The sequence below is a fragment of the Lynx canadensis genome, chromosome B2, assembly GCF_007474595.2.
Source record: "Lynx canadensis isolate LIC74 chromosome B2, mLynCan4.pri.v2, whole genome shotgun sequence".
NCBI lineage: Eukaryota > Metazoa > Chordata > Mammalia > Carnivora > Felidae > Lynx > Lynx canadensis.
The window spans coordinates 46,657,794-46,681,152 of NC_044307.1; positions in this window are offsets into that span (position 1 = coordinate 46,657,794).

Below are 23,359 nucleotides of genomic sequence, written 5' to 3' on the forward strand. Positions count from 1 at the left end.
AAAAAAAAGACTTTTAAATGACTATATAATAAAGAAACTTATCAACGATGATGTGAGCTGTGAACAATTTATATTTAGAAACTGCAAATTAAATCTAAAGCAGAAAGCAGAGTAAAAAACAACTGTAAGTGAAAAATATTAAATAGAATATAAAAAGGAATTTAAAAAAAGTCAAAATATGAGTGAAAACACTAAACATACATAAACTCAAACAAAAATGCTCAAAAGACGAAAGAAATTTCAACTCATCAATATCAGTTGAAATGGGATTATCACTCAGATCCTGCAGAGTTAAAAATCAGTAAGAAAAATTATGACACCTTATACAAATAAATTTAATAAAGAAAATGAACAAATTCCCTGAGAAACACAACTTAAAAAACTGATAATAGAATGAATAGAAAATAACCTTATAGGTCTTTAAAAAAACTGATACAGGGGCGCCTGGGTAGCTCAATCAGTTGAGCGTCTGACTTCGGCTCAGGTCATGATCTCACAGTCTGTGAGTTCGAGCCCCGCATCAGGCTCTGTGCTGACATCTCCGAGCCCGGAGCCTGCTTCGGATTCTGTGTCTCCCTCTCTCTGACTCTCCCCTGTTCGCTCTCTGTCTTTCTCTGTCTCAGAAATAAATAAACATTAAAAAAAATTGATACATAAATCAAAAAACATTTGTATCCAAAACTCTAGGCCCAGATGACTTTGACATTTCATGCACACATACACACATTACATACACAAAAGATAAATATGTGAGAGGAATGACATGTTAGCTAAGTAGATGGTGAGGATTCTTTCTATATATGTGTATATGTATAGAAGTATGTATGTGTATATATAATGTGTATCTATACGATCCTATCTACCCATCTATTCATCTATCATCCTCATCCCAATGTACACTTTAAATACCTTATACCTTTACAATTATACTTAAGTAAAACTGAAAAAAAATTACAAATTTGATTGCTGTCAAATCTATAAGAAAGAACTAGTGCCATTATAACCTAAACTCTTTCAGAAAATAGAGGACAAAGGGGTCATTTCTCAAGGAATTTTTTATAAGATCAGCCTAATACTTGTATTTTCCCTTACCATTTTAAGCTATAATTAGAATATATAAGCTAATATGGAATATTCTAATACCCTACAAATGTAAGAACAAAATTATTTAACACGATATTATCAACTTATTTCCCAAAATATAATATTTATTTACAATTCAAAAGTAAAATAATATAATTTGCCACATCAAAAGAATAAAGGACTAAAATCTTATGATAATCAAAGTAGATAAAGTAAATAGTAGAATACTTATAAAATCATTGATACAATTCAGTGACCTTCACAATTAAAAAAAATGTTCTCAGAACACTAGGATTAGAAATCTTTTTTTGTATAATAAAGAACATCTGGAAAACCTAAAGCTAAAAATCATAGTAGAGAAATGTTGAGTCTTTTTTCTTCTAGAATTAGAAACAAGACACACATGTCTACTTTTACTACTTATTTTCCACATTTCAATTAAAATTCTAGACACTGCAGTAAGTAAAACAAATAAAAAGTATGAAGATTAGAAAGACAAGTAAAATTGATTCATTTTAGAGGATATAATTACATACATTAAAAAAGACAGAAATTATTGAAATGGACATATGCATTTAGCAATATTGTAGGCTACAGAGTCAATATACAAGGGTAATAGCGTTTCCATATGATGGCAATTGCATATTTGTACAAAAGCTTCAAAATACCTAGTAATGTATCCATTTCAAGATGTGAAATATACCTGCAAAACATAAATGACAAATAAATGCAGAAACACCGTGGAGGGGTCAATTCTCTTTAAACTAATGTTTATCTTCAATTTTCTGTTGTTTGAAGATGATATGAGTTGATATAGCTTTTTCAGTTTTTATTCTGCTTGATGTTCTTCTCTGAGCTTCCTTAGATCTGTGATTTGGTCTGATGTTAACTTGGGGAAATTTTCAGTCGTCATTTCAAATATTTCTTCTGTTCCTTTCTTTCCTCTCTTTGTAGTATTCCTATTATGCATGTTATACTCTTTGTAGTTGTCTCATAGATTTTGGACATTCCCTTTTTTTCTTTCTGGTTTTCTTTGCCTTTGCATTTTGAGAATTTTATTGGTACATCCTCTAGCTCAGAGATTCTTTCTTTCCTTGGCCTCATTCAGTTTGCTAATGAGCCCCTCAGAGGCATTTATTTTTCTTACAATGTTTTTTATCTTTAACATTTTTTTTCTGGTTCCCTCAAAGGATTTTTACCTCTATGCTTCCTTAGTTCACCTGTTCTTCCATATAGTTTGTTTTATCCATTAGAGCCTATAGCACATTAGTCATAGTTGTTTTGAATTCCTGTTCTGATAATTCTAATATCTCTGCCATGTCTGATTCTGATATTTGCTCTCTCTCTTCAAGTTGTAATACTGATTGATTGATTGATTGATTGATTGTGTCTTTTGGTATGCCTTGTGATTTTTTCTGGCTAGCCAGACATAACATACTGGGTAAAAGAAACTACTACTATAAATAGGTTTTCACTAATGTAGTGGTGAGGTGTGTGTGTCAGGGGATAAGTGTTCTATAGTTCTATCCTTAGATTTCTGTCTTTTAGTGAGCCTATGCCTCTGGACTGTGAACTTGAGAGTCTTTCTTTTTTTCCCCTTCTCCTTTATTTGGGACAGCATGGCTAGGGATAGCTGGAATTCATATTTCTCTTCCCCAGGCTAATTGATCTGTGATAGTATCTCAGCAGTTTAGGCTCTGGTTAACTATTTTCCCACGAGGGTAGGACTTGTAGAGAATGAGAGTGCTCTGGCATATTTCAAAGTGTTTCCTTTTCCTCTCCTCCTGCCTGAAGCCCAAGGGGATTTTTTTCCCAAATTTACTTTAGGGATCTGGTCATTATCCTAGAGTTACATTTCACATATTGCTGGGGATCCCCTGTTACTGAGTCCCTCTTAAGTTTTTAACTTTCAAATTTGTCTACGGTAAGCCTCTGGCAATTTGTCAGTTACAGTTCAGGCTTTCTTACCTAGGCACTGTAACAGGGAAGGTTTCAACTTGTGAGTTTCTCTTTAGCCATAACTCACTATATTCACCTGTCTGTCTCTCCAATTTGTTGGACTACTATTTGCCTTATGTATTCAACTCTCTTATAGATCCAAGAAGAGTTGTTAGTTTTTTGTCTGTTAAGCTTTTCACTTCTTGTCAGGATGGGGTGACAACTTCCAAGTTCCTTATATACAGAACTGAAACCCAAAAGTTTTGATTCAATATGTTTTATACAAAGCTGACTTGTGAAAACAAATGGTGTTTTAAGCAGAGGTGGTAGAATAACTAAATAATCCAAATGAAAAATAATAATTCTATTTCACTTCACATATAAAAGTTATTTTGAGATGAATCATAAACTTCTATTTCAAAGTAAAAAAAATATAGTTTTTAGAAGAAACATAGGAAATTATCATTGTGACCTTGGAGGGTCACTAAATTTTACTGGAGAATATGTCAAAATAGGTATTGTTAAAGAAAAGAAATAAATAAAATATAACTGGAGCCCATACAAATTAAAATTAATTTTTTAAAAAACTTATGAAAATGAATTTTAGTGACCTACAAACTGGCTAGTATATGTATGTATGACAATCAAGAATATGTCAATTACAGGCACAGAGTCTAGGTAACTAGCCCAAGGTCACAAGAATAGTAAGTAGTGGAGACTAGATTTAATCAGGATGTCTGACTCCCTAGTTAGTACTCTTAATGACTTTATTATGTTACTTCTCAGATTTAACTTTAATAGCATGTTTCCAAATGTGGTCAACTTTCTAGTACCAACCCCAACAATTAAGGCGGAGTACTGAATTAAAGTAAACTATTGTTCTCAGGCAGAGTATTAAAAAATCTGACTCATTTATCTGTTAATAGATTTTCATTGATCTTATCTATCAAGGAACAAACTATAAACTGGAGAGTCATTTGTTAGAGTGGGTAGAAAACTCAAACCAAAGAACACTCAAATGGAGAAAGACAAAATATTTACTGGTTCATGAGCCTAAGTATGGTGACCATGAGCGAGGCACAGACAGATGGAATGGACAAGCAACTGAGGGGAACAAAAAGATAATTTTAACTATAGAATTCATGGACAAAGTCTTAAAGAATAAAGAGAAGCATTTTGGGGAGTGAATGTTTCAGAAGTGATTTGATCATTATTATGTTCTACTATGGGTTGGCAAACTCAGCTTATAGGCTAAATTCAGTCTGCAACATGTTTTTGTAAATAAAAAAATTTTTGGAACATAAAAAATTTTCAAGTTTGTTGATCAAGAATATAAAGTATTTTACAACCTTATAGTAAAAATAATGAGGCACAAACCTCCAACTAAAGAAATATTGGGTAAAGATATGAGCACTTCTCAGAAGATAGATGAATGGTCAACAAGCACACGAAAAGGTGTTCAACATCATTAATCGTCAATGAAATAAAAATAAAGCCACATGAGACACAATTCGTAACTACTGGAATGAATAAAATACCCCCCAAATAATATCAAAATGCTCCAAAATACTAGATGTTGAGGAGGGTATTGGCTAATTGTAATTTACTCTTGTATCCTAACAGTTTAAAATGGTTTATTTAGAAACTTTACCATTTTCTTATGAAAATTACACATGCAGCTATACTATGCCCTGGCAATTCACTTCCAAATATTTACCCAAGAGAAATAACATGCACAATAATGTACACAGCAGCCTTATCATAATAGCCCTAAACTAGAAAAAAAATCCATCAGCAGATGAATAGATTTAAAAATATATGGTATCTTACTAAATAATAACAAAATGGATTACTGATACATGAAAAAAAAAACGATGAATAGATCTCAGAAACATTATGTTGAAGGAACAAATCCAGACAATGTTACCTATAGTATAATTACATTAATGCTAATTTCAAAAACATGAAAATCTAATTTTTGCTTCTGGGGTACAGGATATCAACTGGAAAGGTACATCAGGAACTCCCTGGTAGGATGGAAATGTTCTTTATCCTTTTATGGGGATTTTTACAAGGGAACTTATAATTGTCAAATTTCATAGAACACTTAAAATTTGTGTATTGTATTATACATAAATTATACCTTGCCTTTTTAAAGTTCCAGCACACCTGTTAGAGGTTATCTTTAGATTGTACTTTCCTGTAATGGAATGCAAACTGGAACCTCTAGATGAAAATGACAAAAATGTTCAAATGGTGTATTACTTTACCTATAGGCTGCTTTAGTTGGAGTGTGAAATTATGGGGGGGGGGGGAGAGTCAAAACTAATTCTATTTGCAAATGAAGTTTCATTAACATCTGAGATACACATTACATCTTGATTATAAGTATATTATCAGATACAAAAGCCTATATTTTCTCCATTCCTAGCGCCCCCCTTTTTTGTCTTTGGTGATATCACTTTATGTTGGCTGATAATGTTGCCTCACGGAGGAAGCAAGAGATGAGAGCTAAATAAATATTTATAGCTTTAAATTTATTCTATCAGGGATTTACTATATTAAAAGCTACAAGCTCTGTCACAAGTAGTTATTGATAAGTGAAGATAATGCTTTAGTTTATTACTACTATACATCTGCTCCTAGTAAATCAGGAGGCTTCCTGGACTATTATTTAGTTATCTTATGAAAGTCATATATACAGAATTTTATATTTGATATGACTGTTATTTACTATATATGTGAGCACTCAAGTCTCCCTAGGAATATTTTTTTCTGTGTATTAAATGTCATAAAGAATACTATTTTATGTTCCCTTTGTGGCATACAGGTATACCTCATTTCTTCTTCTTCTCCATTGTGCTTTGTAGATATATAAACATATATACTTATATACAAATATATATATATATATATATATATATATATATATTTTGCAAATTTAAGTTATGTGATAACCTTGTGTTGGATAAGTCTATAGGTGTGATTTTACCAACAACATTTTCCTCATGTCTGTGTCCCATTTTGATCATTCTTGGAATATTTCGTACTTTTTCATTATTGTTTTAATATGGTGATCGGTGACAGCATTCCTTGATGTTACTATTGTAATTGTTTTAGGGTACCATGAACCCCACCCACGTAAGATGGCAAACTTAATCCGTAAATGTTGTGTGTGTTCTGACTGTTCCACTGGCGTGTCATTTCCCCATCTCTCTCTCTCTCCACAGGCCGCCCTATTCCCTGAGATACAATAATATTGAAATTAGACCAATTAATAACCCTGCAACAGCCTCTAAGTGTTCAAGTGAAAGAAAGAGTTGTACATCTCTCATTTTATTTTTCTTAATTTTTAAAAAAATTTTATTTCAGAGAGAGAGTGCATGAGCATGGAAGAGGGGCAAAGGGAGAGAGAGAAAGAATCTCAAGCAGGATCCATGTTACCTGGAGCCTGACACAGGGCTTGATCCCATGACCCTGGGAACATGACCTGAGCTGAAATAAAGAGTAGGACACTCAACCAACTGAGCCACCCAGGCACCCCAGCACATCTCTCATTTTAAACCCAAAACTAGAAATGATTACTCTTAGTGAAGAAAGTATGTCAAAAGTCCAGAGAAGCCAGGGGAGACTGGGTGCCTCAGTTGATTAAGCATCCAACTCCAGGTTGGGTGATGATCTCATGGTTTATGAGTTCAAGACCTGTGTGGGGCTCTGTGCTGACAGCTCAGAGCCTGGAGCCTGCTTCAGATTGGGTGTCTCCCTCTCTTTCTCTGCCCCTCCCCTGCTCATGCTCTGTCTGTCTGTCTCCCACTCTCTCTCTCTCAAAAATAAATAAACATTAAGAAAAATTCCAGAGAGCCCAAAAGCTATACTTTTTGCACCAGTTAGCTGAATTGTGAAGGCAAGGGACAAGTTCTTGAAGGAAATTAAAAGTGCTTCATTGTGAACACATGGATGATAAGAGAGTGAAACAGCTTTGTTGCTAATATGGAGAAAACTTCAGCAGTCTGAATAGCAGATCAAATTAGCTACAACATTCCCATAAGCCAAAGCCTAATCCGGAGCAAGACCCTAATTGTCTTCAATTCTATGAAGGCTGAGAGAGGTGAGGAAGTGGCAGATGTCTGAAGCTAGCAGAGGTTGGTTCATGAGGTTTAAGGAAAGACGCCATCTCTGTAACTCAAGACTGCAAGGCAAAGCAGCAAGTGCTGATGTAGAAGCTGCAGCAACTTATCCAGGAGATCTGGCTGAGAAAATGAATGAATGCAGCTAAACTAAACACCAGCTTTGCACTGTAGATGAAACAGCCTTCTATTGGAAGAAGCTGCCATCTAGTATCTTCACAGCTAGAGAAGTTGGTGTCCAGCTTCAAAGCTTCAAAGGACAGGGTGACTCTCTTATTAGGGCTCATGCAACTGAAGACCTTAAGTTGAAACCAATGCTCATTTACCTCTACGAAAATCCTAGGGTCCTTAAGAATGAGGTTAAATCTACTCTGCCTGTGCTTTATCAAGGGAACAACAAAGCCTAGATGACAGCACATCTGTTTTCAACATGGTTGAAACCTACAACTTCCCTCTCAGAAAAAGATTCCTTTAAAAATATTACTGTTCATTGACAATACACCCAAGAGCTATGATGGAGATGTACAAGATTAATGTTGTTTCCGTGCCTGCTAACACAACGTCCATTTTGCATCCCATGGATCGAGGACCAATTTAAACTTTCAAATCTCATTATTTAAGACATGCATTTTATAAAGCTATAGCTGCCATAAATAGTATTTCTTCTGCTGGAGCTGGGCAAGTAAGTTGAAAATCTTCTGGAAAAGACTCACCATTCTAGATGCCATTAGGAATATTCATGATTTTTGAGAAGAGGTCAAAATATCAACATTAACAGGAGTTTGGAAGAATTGGATTCCAACCATCATGGAAGACTTTGAGGGGTTCAAGACTTCAGTGGAGGAAGCAACCACAGATGTAGAAATAGTGAGAGAACTAGAATTAAAGGTGGTGCCTGAGAATGTTCCTGAATTGCTACAATCTTATGATCAAACTTGAACAGATGAGGAGCTGCTTCTTATGGATGAGCAAAGAAAGTGGGTTCTCGAGATGAAATCCACTCCTGGTGAAGATTCTGTGAAGATTGTTGAAGTGACAAAAAGGATTTAGAATATTACATAAACTGAGTTGATAAAGCAGTGGCAGGTTTTGAGCAGAGTGAAGGAGTTCAAGTTTGGACAATCTCAAAAACATTTTGAAAGCAGTTCTACTGTGGGTAAAATGCTGTCAAGCAGCATCACAGAGTATAGAGAAATAGTTTGTGAGAGGAAAAGTCAATTGACGCATCAAGTTTCATTGTTGTCTTATTTTCAGAAGCTACCACAGCCACCTCAATCTTCAGCCACCACCACCCTGATCAGTCAGCAGCCATCGAGGCCAGACTTTCCACCGGCAAAAAGATCATGACGCGCTGAAAGCTGATGATGATTAGCAGTTTTTAGCAATAAAGTATTTTTATTTTTTATTTATTTGTAATTTTTATTTCAGAGAGAGAGAATGTGAGCGGGAGGGGCAGAGGTAAAGAAAAAGAGAGGGAGGTTGGAAGAGAGAGAGAGAGAGAGAGAGAGAATCTTAAGCAGGCAGCACACTCAGTGTGGAGCCTGATTCGGGAATCAGTCCCAGTACCCTGAGATCATGACCTGAGCTGAAATCGAGTCAGATATTCAAGCAACTGAGCCACCCAGGTACTCCAGCAATGAAGTATTTTTAATTATGGTATATACATGTTTGTTGTTTTTTTTTTTTTAGACATAATGCTGTTGCACACTTAACAGACTATAGTATAGCATAAATATAACTTTTATATGCACTGGGAAACCAAAAGAAAAAAAATTCATTTGCTTTGTTGTGCTGTTTGCTTTATTGAGGGAGTCTGGAACAAACCCACAATCTCTTCTCAGGGAGGCCTTTAACCATCTTTTTCTTCAAATTATTTACATTTTCAAGATAAATGTGCTGTTAATTTCACTGAGTATATGTTTTAAAGCTCATACACACTGACATATAAGCCTAATATAGGTACTCAAATAATCAGTTTTGAGTTATAGGTATGAGATTTATATGTATTTTTAAGATTTTTAAAATAGCAAAATGTAATTAAATAGTATTTCAAGGATTATTTTTAGAACATAACGTAATTAATGCATAAGATTAAAATAGATGTCAATCTAGATAAAAGTTCATCTATCTCAATGCTAATCCATTTACAGAATGACTTGAATTTGGGTCAAATTGTGTAACCAAAAATGCACCAGTTAATGCTGTACCTTCCAATTTTCCAAAGCATAAAATTGCAGTCAAAAGATGAATTTTAACTTTGTCCTATTTGCTAATTATTTACTACATATCTATGTACAAGCTGTTGTCAGCCATAAGCTTCAATTTTCAACATTTATATAATGAGGAGAACTAAATCTACCTTGCTGAAGTGCTGTGATTACATTACATCCTTCTGGTAAATTGCTGAATACACAGTAGGTACTCAGTAAAAATGAAGCCATCGTCCCTTCTATAGCAAGATGCCTCAGTGTTGTATTGTTTCTATACATGGGTGTGCAGTTTTTCAGTAATTCTGTGGTCTTCAGTATCCAGACAGAATAATTACAATTGTGTTTACATAATTATTTCATAATTACATAACTGGGGTAGTTGTGGCAAAGCATTAAAAGCTGAGTCAATCTTACACCCTTAACATGCCTAAAAAATATTATTTATTTACTGGACTAATTTCTAACTCTTACCTCTATGAGGAATGTACTTTACATTATTAGTTTATGCTTCATTCCAAAACAACTATTTGCTCCTTAGACCTTTAAGATAGAAAGAATGCCATGTCATTGAAGTAGGATGGGGTAAAATAATAATGTGAGATAAAAATAACAAATACTGTGTGCCAGACATCATTATGAAAGTGTCACATGCATTAACTCATTTAATCCTCATACCAAATATATGAATTACATACTTGAATTGTAAATTTGACCCAAGACAGAAGAGTATTTTACTTATACACATATATAATTAGCAGTACAAATATTATGGTATGTAATGTTATACAGATTTTCCATTTTTACTTAATATATTACACATATCGATTCTTATCACATATAATTCTAGCTTATGATTATTTTTAAAACTACAATGGTTGGGGCACCTGGGTGGCTCAGTCAGTTAAGCATCCAACTTTGGCTCAGGTCATGATCTCACGGTTTGTGGGCTCGAGCCTCACGTCAGGCTCTGCGTTGACAGCACAGAGCCTGCTTTGAATTCTTGGTCTCCCTCTCTCTACCCCTCCGCTCTCATGCTCTCTCTCTCAAAAATAAGTAAATATTAAAAAAATACAATAGGTTATTTACCAGGCTGCTATTGCTAGGAATTTAAATTGTTTCCCATTTTCAGGTATACCAACAGTGTTTTTAGGAACATTGCCGAAGCAACCTTTCTTTCTTAGAATAAAATTGGCATTTGGAATTGTTGGAAAAATATATAATTATTTTTGTTGCTACAGCAACTGGTTTTTATAGAAGCTATATTAATTTCCTTCCCATCTAAAAATGAGATTGTCATACCATGAGTAAAAGGCATGACTATCAATTGTTACCAGAAGTTTCTTCTATTTTCCTTCCCTTCTTCAACAGCAATAGAATTTTAGTCAAGAAAGTGAATTTCCATATTAAATACTACATTTCTCAGCAGCCTGTGGAGCTAGATCCAGCCACCTTACAAAGTTCTGGGCAATGGATGTTAGCATAGCAATTCTGTGGCAGTCCTGGGAATCTTCTTTACGTAATAGCTAAGATGTATCTTTTTTCCTCCTTCCAGTATCCTACTGTGGGGAATGTAGATGCCCACAAACCACAGCTCCCAATTCTGAAGGAGCTATTTCCTCATAAGGGAAGCCTGCTGGAATGAGCCAGAGCTTTAGATGCCCTCACTGAGTAACATTATTCTACCAGTCCTGGACTGCAGATCTCTGGTCTTTACAGAGCAAAGAAAAAATTTCAATCTTTCTTACATTTCTATTGTTTCTGTGTTCTTCTGCTACCAAACAAATCTTAGCATGAGTGATAACAATAGAATCGTGTTATTTTACTTCACATTTATTGGCTATTAGTGATATTAAGAACATTTCACATGTTTTTAGGCCATTCGTATCTCTAATGTCAATTATCAATTCCTATATTTTGTCCATGTTTTGTGATTATTTGTCTTATACTTTGGTGTATAAAAAAGTTTTTGTTTGTCTGTTTGTTTGTTTTATGCAGGCCTATACTGTTTGTCTTTTTTTTTTTTTTTCAGGGTTCTTAGTTTTGATGTTTGCATAGTCTTTGAATAGAGGATTATGTCTGAGTAGAAAATTCGAAGAATGAAAAGTCTGACTCTAGGACCCATTTCATTTTTTGTGTGTTTTCCTCCTTTTCCTATCAAGCTTCTAATTTGGATTTCCCTATAGAATATGTCCTATCAAAATAGTTTGACTTTGTTGGCAAGGCTGAGGATGTTACACAGCACAAAATCTTTTATATTTAAAATGTCTATGGTTCATCCTATACAATGTGGAGAGTGTTACAAATATGCACAGTTTATTGTCCATATCCTCAAAAGTCTCCCCATATTTGGTCTAGCAGTGAAATGGAAAAACATGTGCTCAAAGGAGGTGAGCAACGTTTTCATGTCCTCCTTAAGTTTCTTCTATTTAAAAGATAGAAACAGGGCTGCCTGGGTAGTTCAGTTGGTCAAGTGTCAGACTCTTGATTTTTGGCTCAGGTCATGATCTCACAGTCATGGGATTGAGCCCTATGTCACGCTCTGCACCAAGTGCGGGGACTACTTGAGTTTCTCTCTCTCTCTCTCTCTCTCTCTCTCTCCCACTGTCCTTCCCCCATTCACACTTTCTCTCAAAAAAAAATTTAAAAAATATATAAATAAGAGCTGTGTGTTCTAAAACTATTGGTATTTTATAGGAAACCTGAAGAAGCAACTGGGATTAATGCATGATTTACATGTAAATGGACTTAGGGTCTTGTAAGACATGATTACAAAGATCTAGGAAGCATTAATAAGATTCTACATAACTATTTAAGGGTCTACCTTAAAACTTTGATCTTACCAAAAGACAAACATTGTGTTACTGCAAATATATTATGATAGCCCCTTCTTTCTAGATCTATGTTCTAGATTTTTGTTTTTTTCTTCTTCACATCTTTTTCTACATTTTCTCCCTCACAGAGCTTATCTAGTTTCACTGGTATGATGAAAGTGGACATTTCCCCATGCCCATGCTTGGATTCTCTTCTGAGCTCCATACTCACACCCAATTGCCTCAATAATATCTCTTAAATATTTAGTAAATATCTCAAACAACCTGATCACAACAATAGTGATCTGACCCCCAAAAGTCTCCCCCTTAAGAGCAAATAGTACCACCATTTATCAAATTACTCAGGGCGAATCCTAGATATTATTTTTGTCTTTATTTTCCTGATACAGCTATATACAATTCACCAATAAGTCCTTTCTACTCTAACACCAACAAATATTTCATATCTTATCCCTTCTAATCATCTCCATTGCTAAAACCATAGTTATAGCCACCATTATTTCTTGATTGGATTAATAAAATAACCTTCAACCACAATTCTCTGTTTCCACACTTGCCCTTATAATTCGTCTTCACAGACTAGTATTAAAATGTATCCAATAGAGCATATTGGTCCTCTGTTTACAACACCTGAAATACTTCTAGCACACTCACAATATATTCCTAATGTAATCCCAGAGCCAGCAAGAACCAAATAAGTTGGATCCTGCCTACCTTACCTCTTACTTCTCTGATCTTATTATCTTCCACTGCTCCTTTGTTTGCTTTGGTTGCTCTAGTTTTCCATATATGCATTGAGTATGCTGAGTCTATTCTACTCTCAAGGTCTCTACATCCACTGTTAAGGGGCTGGGAGGACTACTTCAAGCAGAAGAAAGACAACTCTGGTTAAAGCAATTCTACACACATTTGTTGGCCAGAACAAATCACATAGCTACACATGTGCCTAACTTTAAGAAGGAGGGGAACCACACTCTGACTATGAACTCTTAAGGAAAGAAAAAGTATAAATCAATGAACAGTATTGATGGCTTTTATATAAGATTGGAGACGTACAGGCACATTTGAAGATATAAAAGCAGAAATTTAAAAAATAAATAGAATTAAGTATTATCATGATAGAATGAATGAACTATCTATGTTGGTGAAGTATCCCCAATACAAAAGAATATCTAGAACTCCCTCAAAATAAATATGGAATAATGAACATAGGGAAATCACTTATTTAAAGTAGCCATAATTACTAAATCAAATATAAATAAAAGGACAATAAATCTGGTTATCTCTACTCAAGGGTTATTTCCCTATTTAGAGGAATTAAAATCATTTAGTGTTAAAATATAATGATAAGAGTCAAAGTAAGAGAATTCAAGTTTGAGATGCATAATTAGGAGGGACACAAAGCAGTCACAGCTTTAAAAATTTGTTCATGACATTTAGCAGTGTTTTCTTTTACTGTGCTCTTAGTATATAGATTTATCTTCAATTATAGATTTTTTAAAGCACTAATTTTTTGAAAAAATTATTTCATCCACATATTAACATGAAAATTTGCATAGAAAAGCATTAGCAAGTATTACAATGATCTTTATTCCTAGTTTCAATAAATAATAAATAAAATTAACATATATTTAGTTACTCTTTAGTTTGTTTCTATGCAAAATGATACTTAAATTAAATGAGACAAATAGAATGTTATCAGTAATTACAAATAATCCAGTCAAATATTAATATCTGTAAATAATTAAATGACCCTTGGGGGTTAGAGGCACCAAGCCCCCACACAGTTGAAAACCTATCTATAACTTCTGATTCTTTCAAAACATAACTACTGATAGACTAGTGTTGATCAGAAGCCTTACTGGTAACATAGTCAACACATATTTTGTATGTTATATGTATTTTATACTATATTCTTTTTTTAAATGTTTGTTTAGAGAGAGAGTGTGTGAACAGAGGAGGGGCAGAGAGAGAGGGAGACACAGAATCCGAAGCAGGCTCTGAGCTGTCAGCACAGAGCCTGACACAGGACTCAAACTCATGAACTGTGAGATCATGACCTGAGCTGAAGTCGGACACCTAACCGACTGAGCCACCCAGGCACCTCTATGCTATAGTCTTAAAAAAACATTTTTTTAAAGAGTATCTAATGGGAAAAAGACAGTCTCTAACAAATGGTGCTGGGAGAACTGGACAGCAACATGCAGAAGGATGAAATTAGACCACTTTCTTATACCACTCACAAAAATAAACTCAAATGGATGAAAGACCTAAATGTGAGACAGGAAACCATCAAAATCCTAGAGGAAAAAGCAGGCAACAACCTCTTTGACCTCAGCCACAGCAATTTCTTACTCAACACATCTCCAAAGGCAAGGGAATTTTAATGTTTATTTATTTTTGAGAGAGAGAAGGACAGAGGATGAACAGGGAAGAGGCATAGAGAGAGGGAGACACAGAATCCTAAGAAGGCTCCAGGCTCTGAACTGTCAGGAGAGAGCCAGACGCGGGGCTCAAACTCATGAATTGGGAGATCATGACCTGAGCCAAAGTCTGATGCTCAAATGACTGAGCCACCCAGGCGCCCCTATACTATATTCTTACAATAAAACAAGTGAACGATTAAGACAAAACGTCAAGAAAATCATAAGAGGACACACATTTACATCACTATACTGTATTTATTTTAAAAAATCTGTGGGGCACCTGGGTGTTCAGTCATTTGAGCATCAGACTTCGGCTCAGGTCATGATCTCACAGTTCATGAGTTCGAGCCCCACATCAGGCTGACAGTGCTGAGCCTACTTCAGATTCTTTGTCTCCCTCTCTTTCTCTGCCCCTCCCCTGCTGTGTACACTCTCTTGCTCTCTCAAAACCAAACAGCAATTTTTTTAAAAAAATTAAAGAATAAAAACATCTGCACATAAGTGGACTGCACCATTCAAACCTGTGTTGTTCAAGGGTCAACTGCGTGCAATTTTGTTTTATAGGACATATTTTGTTCCACTATATATTCTTGCACAAAATTATAATAATTTACAACTCATATTACTAATTGCAGCATTTCTGAGGTTGGAAATTGTACATACATACGCAGAAACTTACATTAACTACTAGTTAGTGAAGTGTATAGAATCCTATTAGACGTAAGGTAGTCACACGGAGCAGCAGGAGAGGTCACATACCTCAGTGTAACTTGCCTTTGTCCCCAGAGTTGCTAGAAGGACAGCCAACTACTAGTGACTAAACATGCCAGGTAGTGTCTTTTTGGCTCAACAGTTCAGTCTTTGACATCCACATTCGTAGTCTGAAATTACATCACCATTATAGCAGAGCCAACATAAAAGTTCATTTGTGTCTCTTTAAGGAAATATTTATAACCAGTTGAATACCATCTAGCTCTTTTGTCTGTGGTCAATAAAGGGCATTTTGAAGGGACTTGATTTCCAACTCTGGTATAATTTTTCAACTCTAATATAAAAATATGCCTTGAAAAAAACCCCTATATTTAATAATGGCATTCAACTTGAATGCTATTTGCAGTGAAACCAAATTTGCTTAATGTCTACCTCCCTACCAAGAAATTCAACCCCTAGCCTGTTTTTGTTTGGACTGTCAACTGTTTTTTTTTTTTTTTTAATTTTTAAAGGATTGTTAAAAAACAATAAAGAGAAAGAGAGAGAAAACAAAAAAGAATATTATGACAAAGATAGGATGAGACCTGCAAAGCCTAAAATATTTGCTACACGGTATTTTACTGAAAAGTTTCCAACTCTTCCTCTAGTTCATCATTTAGGGGTACATAATTATTGCATTTATATTTACAGTCTCCTAGTTATGTGTGCATGAAAACGCAAATACATATGAATGTTAGATTCCCTTTTATAGTCACACGTACGCAAATCTATGGAATCTCAATTGTAGTCAGAACTTATCATGGAGAGTCACACAAGCATGCACAGGGTACAGACCCTCAAATACCAAGTGCAAGGTAGGCTGCTGGCAGATATTTCAGGGAAACGGAGATGAAGTTCCTAGCAATGCTAAAGGCTCACCATTCACTTTCCAGCCATATTTTAACGCTTAATAAACACACAATCGTGTGTTTACTTAATGTTTTTCCTCCCCCAACCCTCATACCACCTCAAATTACCCATAACACCTCCCTCAATGAAAGAAGCATTAGCTTCTGAGTCTTAAGGATGAGACCTCTGCATTTTCTTTGCTTGTTTAGGGCAAGAAATGAAGTGCTGCCTCTTTAATTGGCAGAAGCATGCAGGAGGAGCGTACCTTTAATTTAGTGCTGGGATACCTCACTTGCACCCTGGCTGTTGTCTTATTGGAGACGGCAGCCTGCCTGAGATCCTCTAGCACTGAAATAATATCATCCAGCACACATTTCTTATCCTGATTTTTCAACACACACAGATGGGAAAAAGTATAATTATAGCCCTTGTGGTTCACCTTCATTTCCAGCACGGCTCGGTGGGTCTGCAGGATCCCCTCAGCCTGGAGCAAAATATTGTCCCCGGGTGGCGAGAGGAGGATCACCCTGCCATACCTCCCAGGGGTGTGTAAGTCCGAATAGAGCTGGCTTTTGGACTGGTCCAGGGGGAAAAGGCTGCTGGCCAGGCTGCGCTCGATCTTGGCCAGGCTGTGGCTGGGAGCGACCAGGCGCTCCAGGTCGCCCTCGGGCTGGAAGCGGTTGAGCGCGCTGAGGCCGAAGGTGACGGTCAGGACTGCGGGCACGGTGAGGAAAAAGACCGGGTGCCAGCTCACGCACAAGCCCAGCCTGTGGCAGCACGACTGGAGCCCTCTGCGAAGCACCTGCCGCCGTATCATCTACCAAGTCTGGTACAGTAACAGGTGCAGCATCAGACCCCCTGCACTTCTCACGGTCACCTATCCAACTGATAGCCAACCTCGCAGCGCTGTAGTGGTCACCCTAGAGGTCTCCCCCTTTCGCAGGCCCTTCATCGCACACACAGTCTCTTAGGCAAGTGCTTCCCAGGCGCACTCCCTGTGCCCTTGCCACTTTTCAAACACTGCCGCAGGTGTTACAAGACAGCAAATACTGAAAGCAGGTAACTTCTGTCTGCCTACCACCCTTCCCCTTTTCTTTCACTCCACCTGTGGTCCTCTTCTCTAAGCCTTCCTGGCAGTGTGGCAGCACCCACACCCACTCCACCTGCCCACCCCCAGCCACCTCAGTGGAGGTGACCCGGGAGGAGCCCTTCCACCTATGTGTATTTCCTCTGTTCCCTGAAGAATTATGGTTCCTAACTTGAAGGTCTGTAAAAATGAGATACGCGCCTTTGTGTCCCACTAGATGAGTCAGAGTGAAGGGGTGGTAAAACAAGGAGGAATATTTTCCTTGAGACACATTTTGTTGTTGCTGTCCCCATCCCTTCCTTAAGCAAGAGAAGGGAGGAGGTAGTCAAGGGAAGATAGTGATAGCTCCCTAAACTCGGGTCTATTTAGAGCCAGAAAAGCTGGGAATATAGATAAGAGAAGGCAACTGTACACTGTCCAATATCCTTCCACTCACTAATTTTGGTTTGGGTTGATGAAACAAAGCAGAGAAGGCTATGTTGCCTTTCTACTGCATCAATGTCCTTGGGCTCTTTGCAACACACCTCTCAAAACCTGCTGCTAAGGCTGCAGAGAAGCAAGGTCTCTGCAGGGCCCCTGGGTTCTTCACAGAGGAGAGAGGGGCCTGCCTTGGCTGGCCGTGCTGGCTATCCACCCTCTGCTGACGTGCAAAAACAAAACAAAAAACAAAAAGTTGCTCAAGCTGAATGGTATCCTACCATACCACATCAGAGTTTTACCCCTACCCCCACTCCCAACGTGTTTGACTCCCTGGAGGTGGCCAGACAAATGTGTCTGAGATGTTGTGCTACTTTCCTTCTCTGAGCTGAAGTCCAGTGGCAAACTGATGACATTCTGGTTATCTACACTGTGTTTTGGTTTTTTTTTCCTCGAGACAGGAGGAAAGACGGTAGTGTAAAGGAGGCTGATAGTTACATTTGACTGACGTGGGAAACAGGAGATGCATTTATTTTATGAGAAAAGAAAACTAAAACTTCCAGAGAGTTCAATCACTTCAACCTTGGCAGGACTCCTTCTAAAGCACTGGAAGGGGGTGCTCTGGACATTTGTGGATTCAGAAAGATTGTAAGTTTTAACTCTTCTGAGGTACCCAGTGGTGTGCTATTCTGTTTAAATATTTGAAATTTCTTACCATAAAAGTTAAAGAAGGGATATATGTGTTTCTACACATATAGAAAAATCTATGTATATATATGTAGATTCAAAAGATATATAGATGTAAGCAAATATATAACATATATATATATATATACATGCATGTATAAAATATACATATACACATTTACATACACACACATACACACATAAATGAATTATAATGCAGTCCTTGGAAACTTTCACAAGCTCATGCCACAAGAGGAAGATAAATTGAGAGCCAAATCTAAGATGAGAAATGACTCTGTAATTAGCTCTTTTTAAGGTTTCATACTAATCTCTTTACTTATTTACAAGGTATGACTTGTTATCTGATATAATTTAAATATTGTATCAAGTGTCCAAAAAACATTTACATACAAAAGTTCTCAAATGTGACTTTAGATTCTGTCTCCCTGATTTGTTACTTCAATCTGCATGCCCCAAATCTAACCCAAACATGATTCTTACTCTAAAAGTTTTGCAACATCCATGGTCAGTATTTGAAAAAGAGAAAAATAAAAGAGTCTATGTGTACATTTTGTTTACCCTTTGCAGTGCATTTTGCTAGTCTTGATATTTTCAAAGAAGAAAAGAAAAATCTAGACATCCTCTCTCTTGTCTCAAGAAACAACCAATATATATAATTTTTTTCTGCACATGTCATATATCAATATGGTATTATAGCATTTATCATACTTCAGTAAGAACAGATTTTTAAAGATTAAACATAATTTTTTTCCAGTATTTGAAACCATTTCCCACTAGTTCTCACCATCTATAAACCTCCTTCCCTGAACTCCCAGGTTGAACATCATGGACCTTCCCAACTTTCCCATGACACCTTGAGCATAACTTATCTTCTTATACTGATACTTGGTCACATCTGTTTTCTGAACTGGAATGATTCCTGGGTAGTGTCTATAGTGTCTAAATTTGCATTGGGGCTCTTCATACAACACTTAGCAAAATAACTGTAAAGTAAAATAAACTAAATTCTAGACCCGATCCATTCTGCCACAGAAAAAATGCAACTATTAAGGATAACTCAGCCATTGGCTTAGATACCAAGGTTGCACTCTGTGGCTGGTGCAATCTGTCTCTTTTCCTGTTTGCCTTGTGCCCATTCTTTCTTAGTTTCCAAGTACCTCTGGGAGTCTGACTCTTGTCCAGTCCTCTTTGCCAGGTCTCTTCTCCTTACCTTTTCTGCTACTTAAAGACAATCTGCCACTCCTCATTCTGTCCTGCACTTCTGCAGTGGATGGAATTTTTATGGTTTTTCTCTTCTTAATTCTTTTTAGGAACAGGTGCCATATAGGTTGCAAGGTCATGTATGAAAACAAAGAAGTAGTTGTAAAAATAAGTGGCTGTGGAAAGTATGCTTCTTTAAGATATTTAACAATTGTTTTATCGTTCACAAGCTTTGTGAAGAAGGCCTTGGAATGGGGAGAAGTAGTCCGTATAATCAGCGAGTTTACAATAACGTTAAATTTGGGGGCTGCATCTAATGGTCCACACGGAGAAAGTGAAGGAGTCTAAGTATTAGTGACAGGGTAAGATTTACACAGGGGAAGGGAAGGAAAAATAAGATAAAAACAGAGAAGGAGGCAGACCATAAGACTCTTAAATACAGAGAACAAACTGAGGGTTGCTGGTGGGGTGGGGGTGGGGGGATGGGCTAAATGGGTGATGGGCACTTGTGAAGATGAGTACCGGGTGTTCTATGTAAGCAATGAAGCACTAAACTCTTCTGAACTATTATTACACTATATATTAACTAACTTGGATTTAAATAAAATTAAAAAAAAAATATTTACATTCTAGAAAGAAAAGGTGTGCTGCAATAAAAGAATTATCTGGAAGATGTCAAACAGGAGATGAGAATGCCAGTGTGGAGGCTTATAGTTAGTTTTAGAAAAAGTTGATTTAGGGAATTAGAGGGGAAAAAGAACTACAAGGACATGTGGGTTATATAAGAGCATCGTGGCCAGGACTTGGAGATGACTACGTGTGAATGCGCTAAAAGTGAGCCACGGTCATTCTTTTTTTTAATTCTTTTTTTTTGTTTGTTTATTTATTTATTTTTGAGAGAGAGAGATGCAGAGAGAGAGGGAGACAGCGAATCCCTAGCATGCTCTGCGCTCACAGCGCAGGGCTCGAACCCACAAACCATGAGATCATGACCTGAGACGAAATCAAGAGTCAGAATCTTAACCGACTGAGCCACCCAGGCTCCCCAAACCATGGTAATTCTTGGGTGCTCAGCTTGTATACATAAGAATAAAAACAGCATTATTAATATTCTAGCTTCACTATCAGTCACAGCAGTAAAACAGGTATTTAAGAGTAGACAACTTTGCAAGCAAACACACATGGTTTAAATACAGATGTTTGTGCTCTGTGTAGCAGTGGCTAAATCATGCAGCTATTCTAATTTTCAGTTTCCTCAGCCTTAAGGACACAGTAACAATGTTTACTTCTTATAGCAATGCCAAGGAACAAAATGAGGTACTGTATTTAAAGAATTTAGGACAGTACATGGCAGATGATAAATACTCAAAAATTTTATTGTTTTGCTATTGCCTTCTAGATAGATACTTAATAGCTACAATGGGAAAAGGTGCATGTGTAGGCATATATATGCGCGTGTGTATGTACATGAAGATGTATATCAATGTATCAAATGTTTTGTAAATAATTTGATCAAATATTTGATAAATAATTCATGAAAGAAAAGATTAAAACAAAGCCTGTCTATATATTCAATAGTTGTATATGGATAGATACAAACAGGTTTGTTAATTACTTTTAAGAATTTTGGGGCGCCTGGGTGGCTCAGTCGGTTAAGCGTCCAACTTCAGCTCAGGTCATGATCTAGTGGTCCGCGAGTTCGAGCCCCAAGTCGGGCTCTGGGCTGATGGCTCAGAGCCTGGAGCCTGTTTCCGATTCTGTGTCTCCCTCTCTCTCTGCCCCTCCCCCATTCATGCTCTGTCTCTCTCTGTCCCAAAAATAAATAAACGTTAAAAAAAAATTAAAAAAGAAAGAATTTTTATGGATTTTGGAGAGGTTTTCAATTCTGAGTAGAGTTTTGAGGACATAAACTAGTGACTAAATTCAAATTTGTGAAATGTTTAGCATTTATCAGATTTTGTGTTCCTGCTTCATACACACTACCCCCATTTAATTCTGACTAAAACTCCTATTGCATGGACTTTATCAACTAAATTGTATAGATTTTTAAACGTTTATTAATTTTTTAGAGACAGAGCATGAGTGGGAGAGGGACTGAGTGGGGGGGACAGAGGATCTGAATCGGGCTCTTCTCTGACAGCAGAGAACTCAATGTGGGGCTCGAATTCACAAACCATGAGATCATGACCTGAGCAGAAGTCAAACACTTAACCAACTGAGCCAAACAGGTGCCCCAGATTTTACAGATTTTTCTACATTTCTTAGAAGTTCACTTGCCTATGGTTCCTTAGCCAGGAAAGATTCATAACTTAGTTTGTCTAATGCCCAAGCCAGTCTTTTTACTATATCAGAATGTGTGAATCAGAATAAAGTGATGGGAGTTCTTGTATGCTAGCATATTATTTGTATCCATTAGTATTAAAAATAATTTTTTTCAGGGTGCCTCGGTAGCTCAGTAGGTTAAGCATCTGACTCTTGGTTTCAGCTCAGGCCATGATGTCATGGTTTGTGGGGTGGGTTCGAGCCCCACGTCAGGCTCCACACTGACATCACTGAGGCTGCTTGGGATTCTCTCTCTCCCCACCTTTCTGTCACTCCCCCACTCATGCTCGCTTTCTCTCAACATAAATAAACTTAATTTAAAAAAAATACTCAAAAAAGTTTTTCTCTCATATATTCTTGCATTTATTATCCACTTATCTAAGTGTTTCGTGGATTCTGTCAGTTTAGTCCTTTTGTACAAATGCCAAGAAAGTTGCCAATCCGTAATGGGGGCTTTTCTTTAATCGGCAGCATTTATGACTCAGCTCTTCAAAAAGTAAACAAGGCAGGAGATGCTACATCAATATGTCTTTGCAATGAAAAACATAGAAAAAATAGCTAAAATAATAGCAATACCATATATATATTTCTTGGAATTGTCAACTGGTTTTTAGCACTTTACATTTATTAATAAATACAAGTCCTGTCACATTCCATTCCTCTTAAACTACATCAGAATGTGTGCCCTCTAGTGTTTGTTCAAAGGAAACGATTCAATTAACTATTACTGAGCGCCTGCAACTTTGTAATTATAGTACTCAAATTTACAGCAAAATGTGGTTTTCGGGAAAAAAAAGAATGCCCTCCAAATAATTTTTAATTAAAATTTTAATGATTTTTAAAATTTTTATCAAAATCAAATCAAATAAGTGCATGAGGGGGTGTCATGAAAAATAATTGCCCTGCTCCACCCATTCCCATCACCATCCTCTCTCCCAAGAATAAACATTCTAAAATGCTTAGATGTTTATTTGTTTAGTTACTACAATGTGGCTAAGAGTTATATTTCTGTATCTATACTCACTAATTTAGACCAAGGCTTTTCAATTACTTTTTTTTTTTTTTTAAGTAGGCTCACGACGCTGGGCTTGAACTCATGACCCTGACATAATGATTATCACTGCTTGGCACTTTGTATGTTCAAAGTTTGAAATGAGCCCTTCATAGACATTTTTTTACTTTAGTGCACACATGAAGCCTGTGAAACTCAAAACAAAAGGAAATCCAGGCTCTGGGATATTAAACTACTCATTTAAATGCTAGTTTAAGTGACGGAATCAATATTGGAAAACATTTCATTTTGACTCCAAGTTCTATGTGCTCAATTTCTGAACTCTACAGGAGCTGCACAAAAGCAAAAGGGGGAAAATAAACAGGAATTATTATTGACCCAACCAGAGGAAATGTTTTA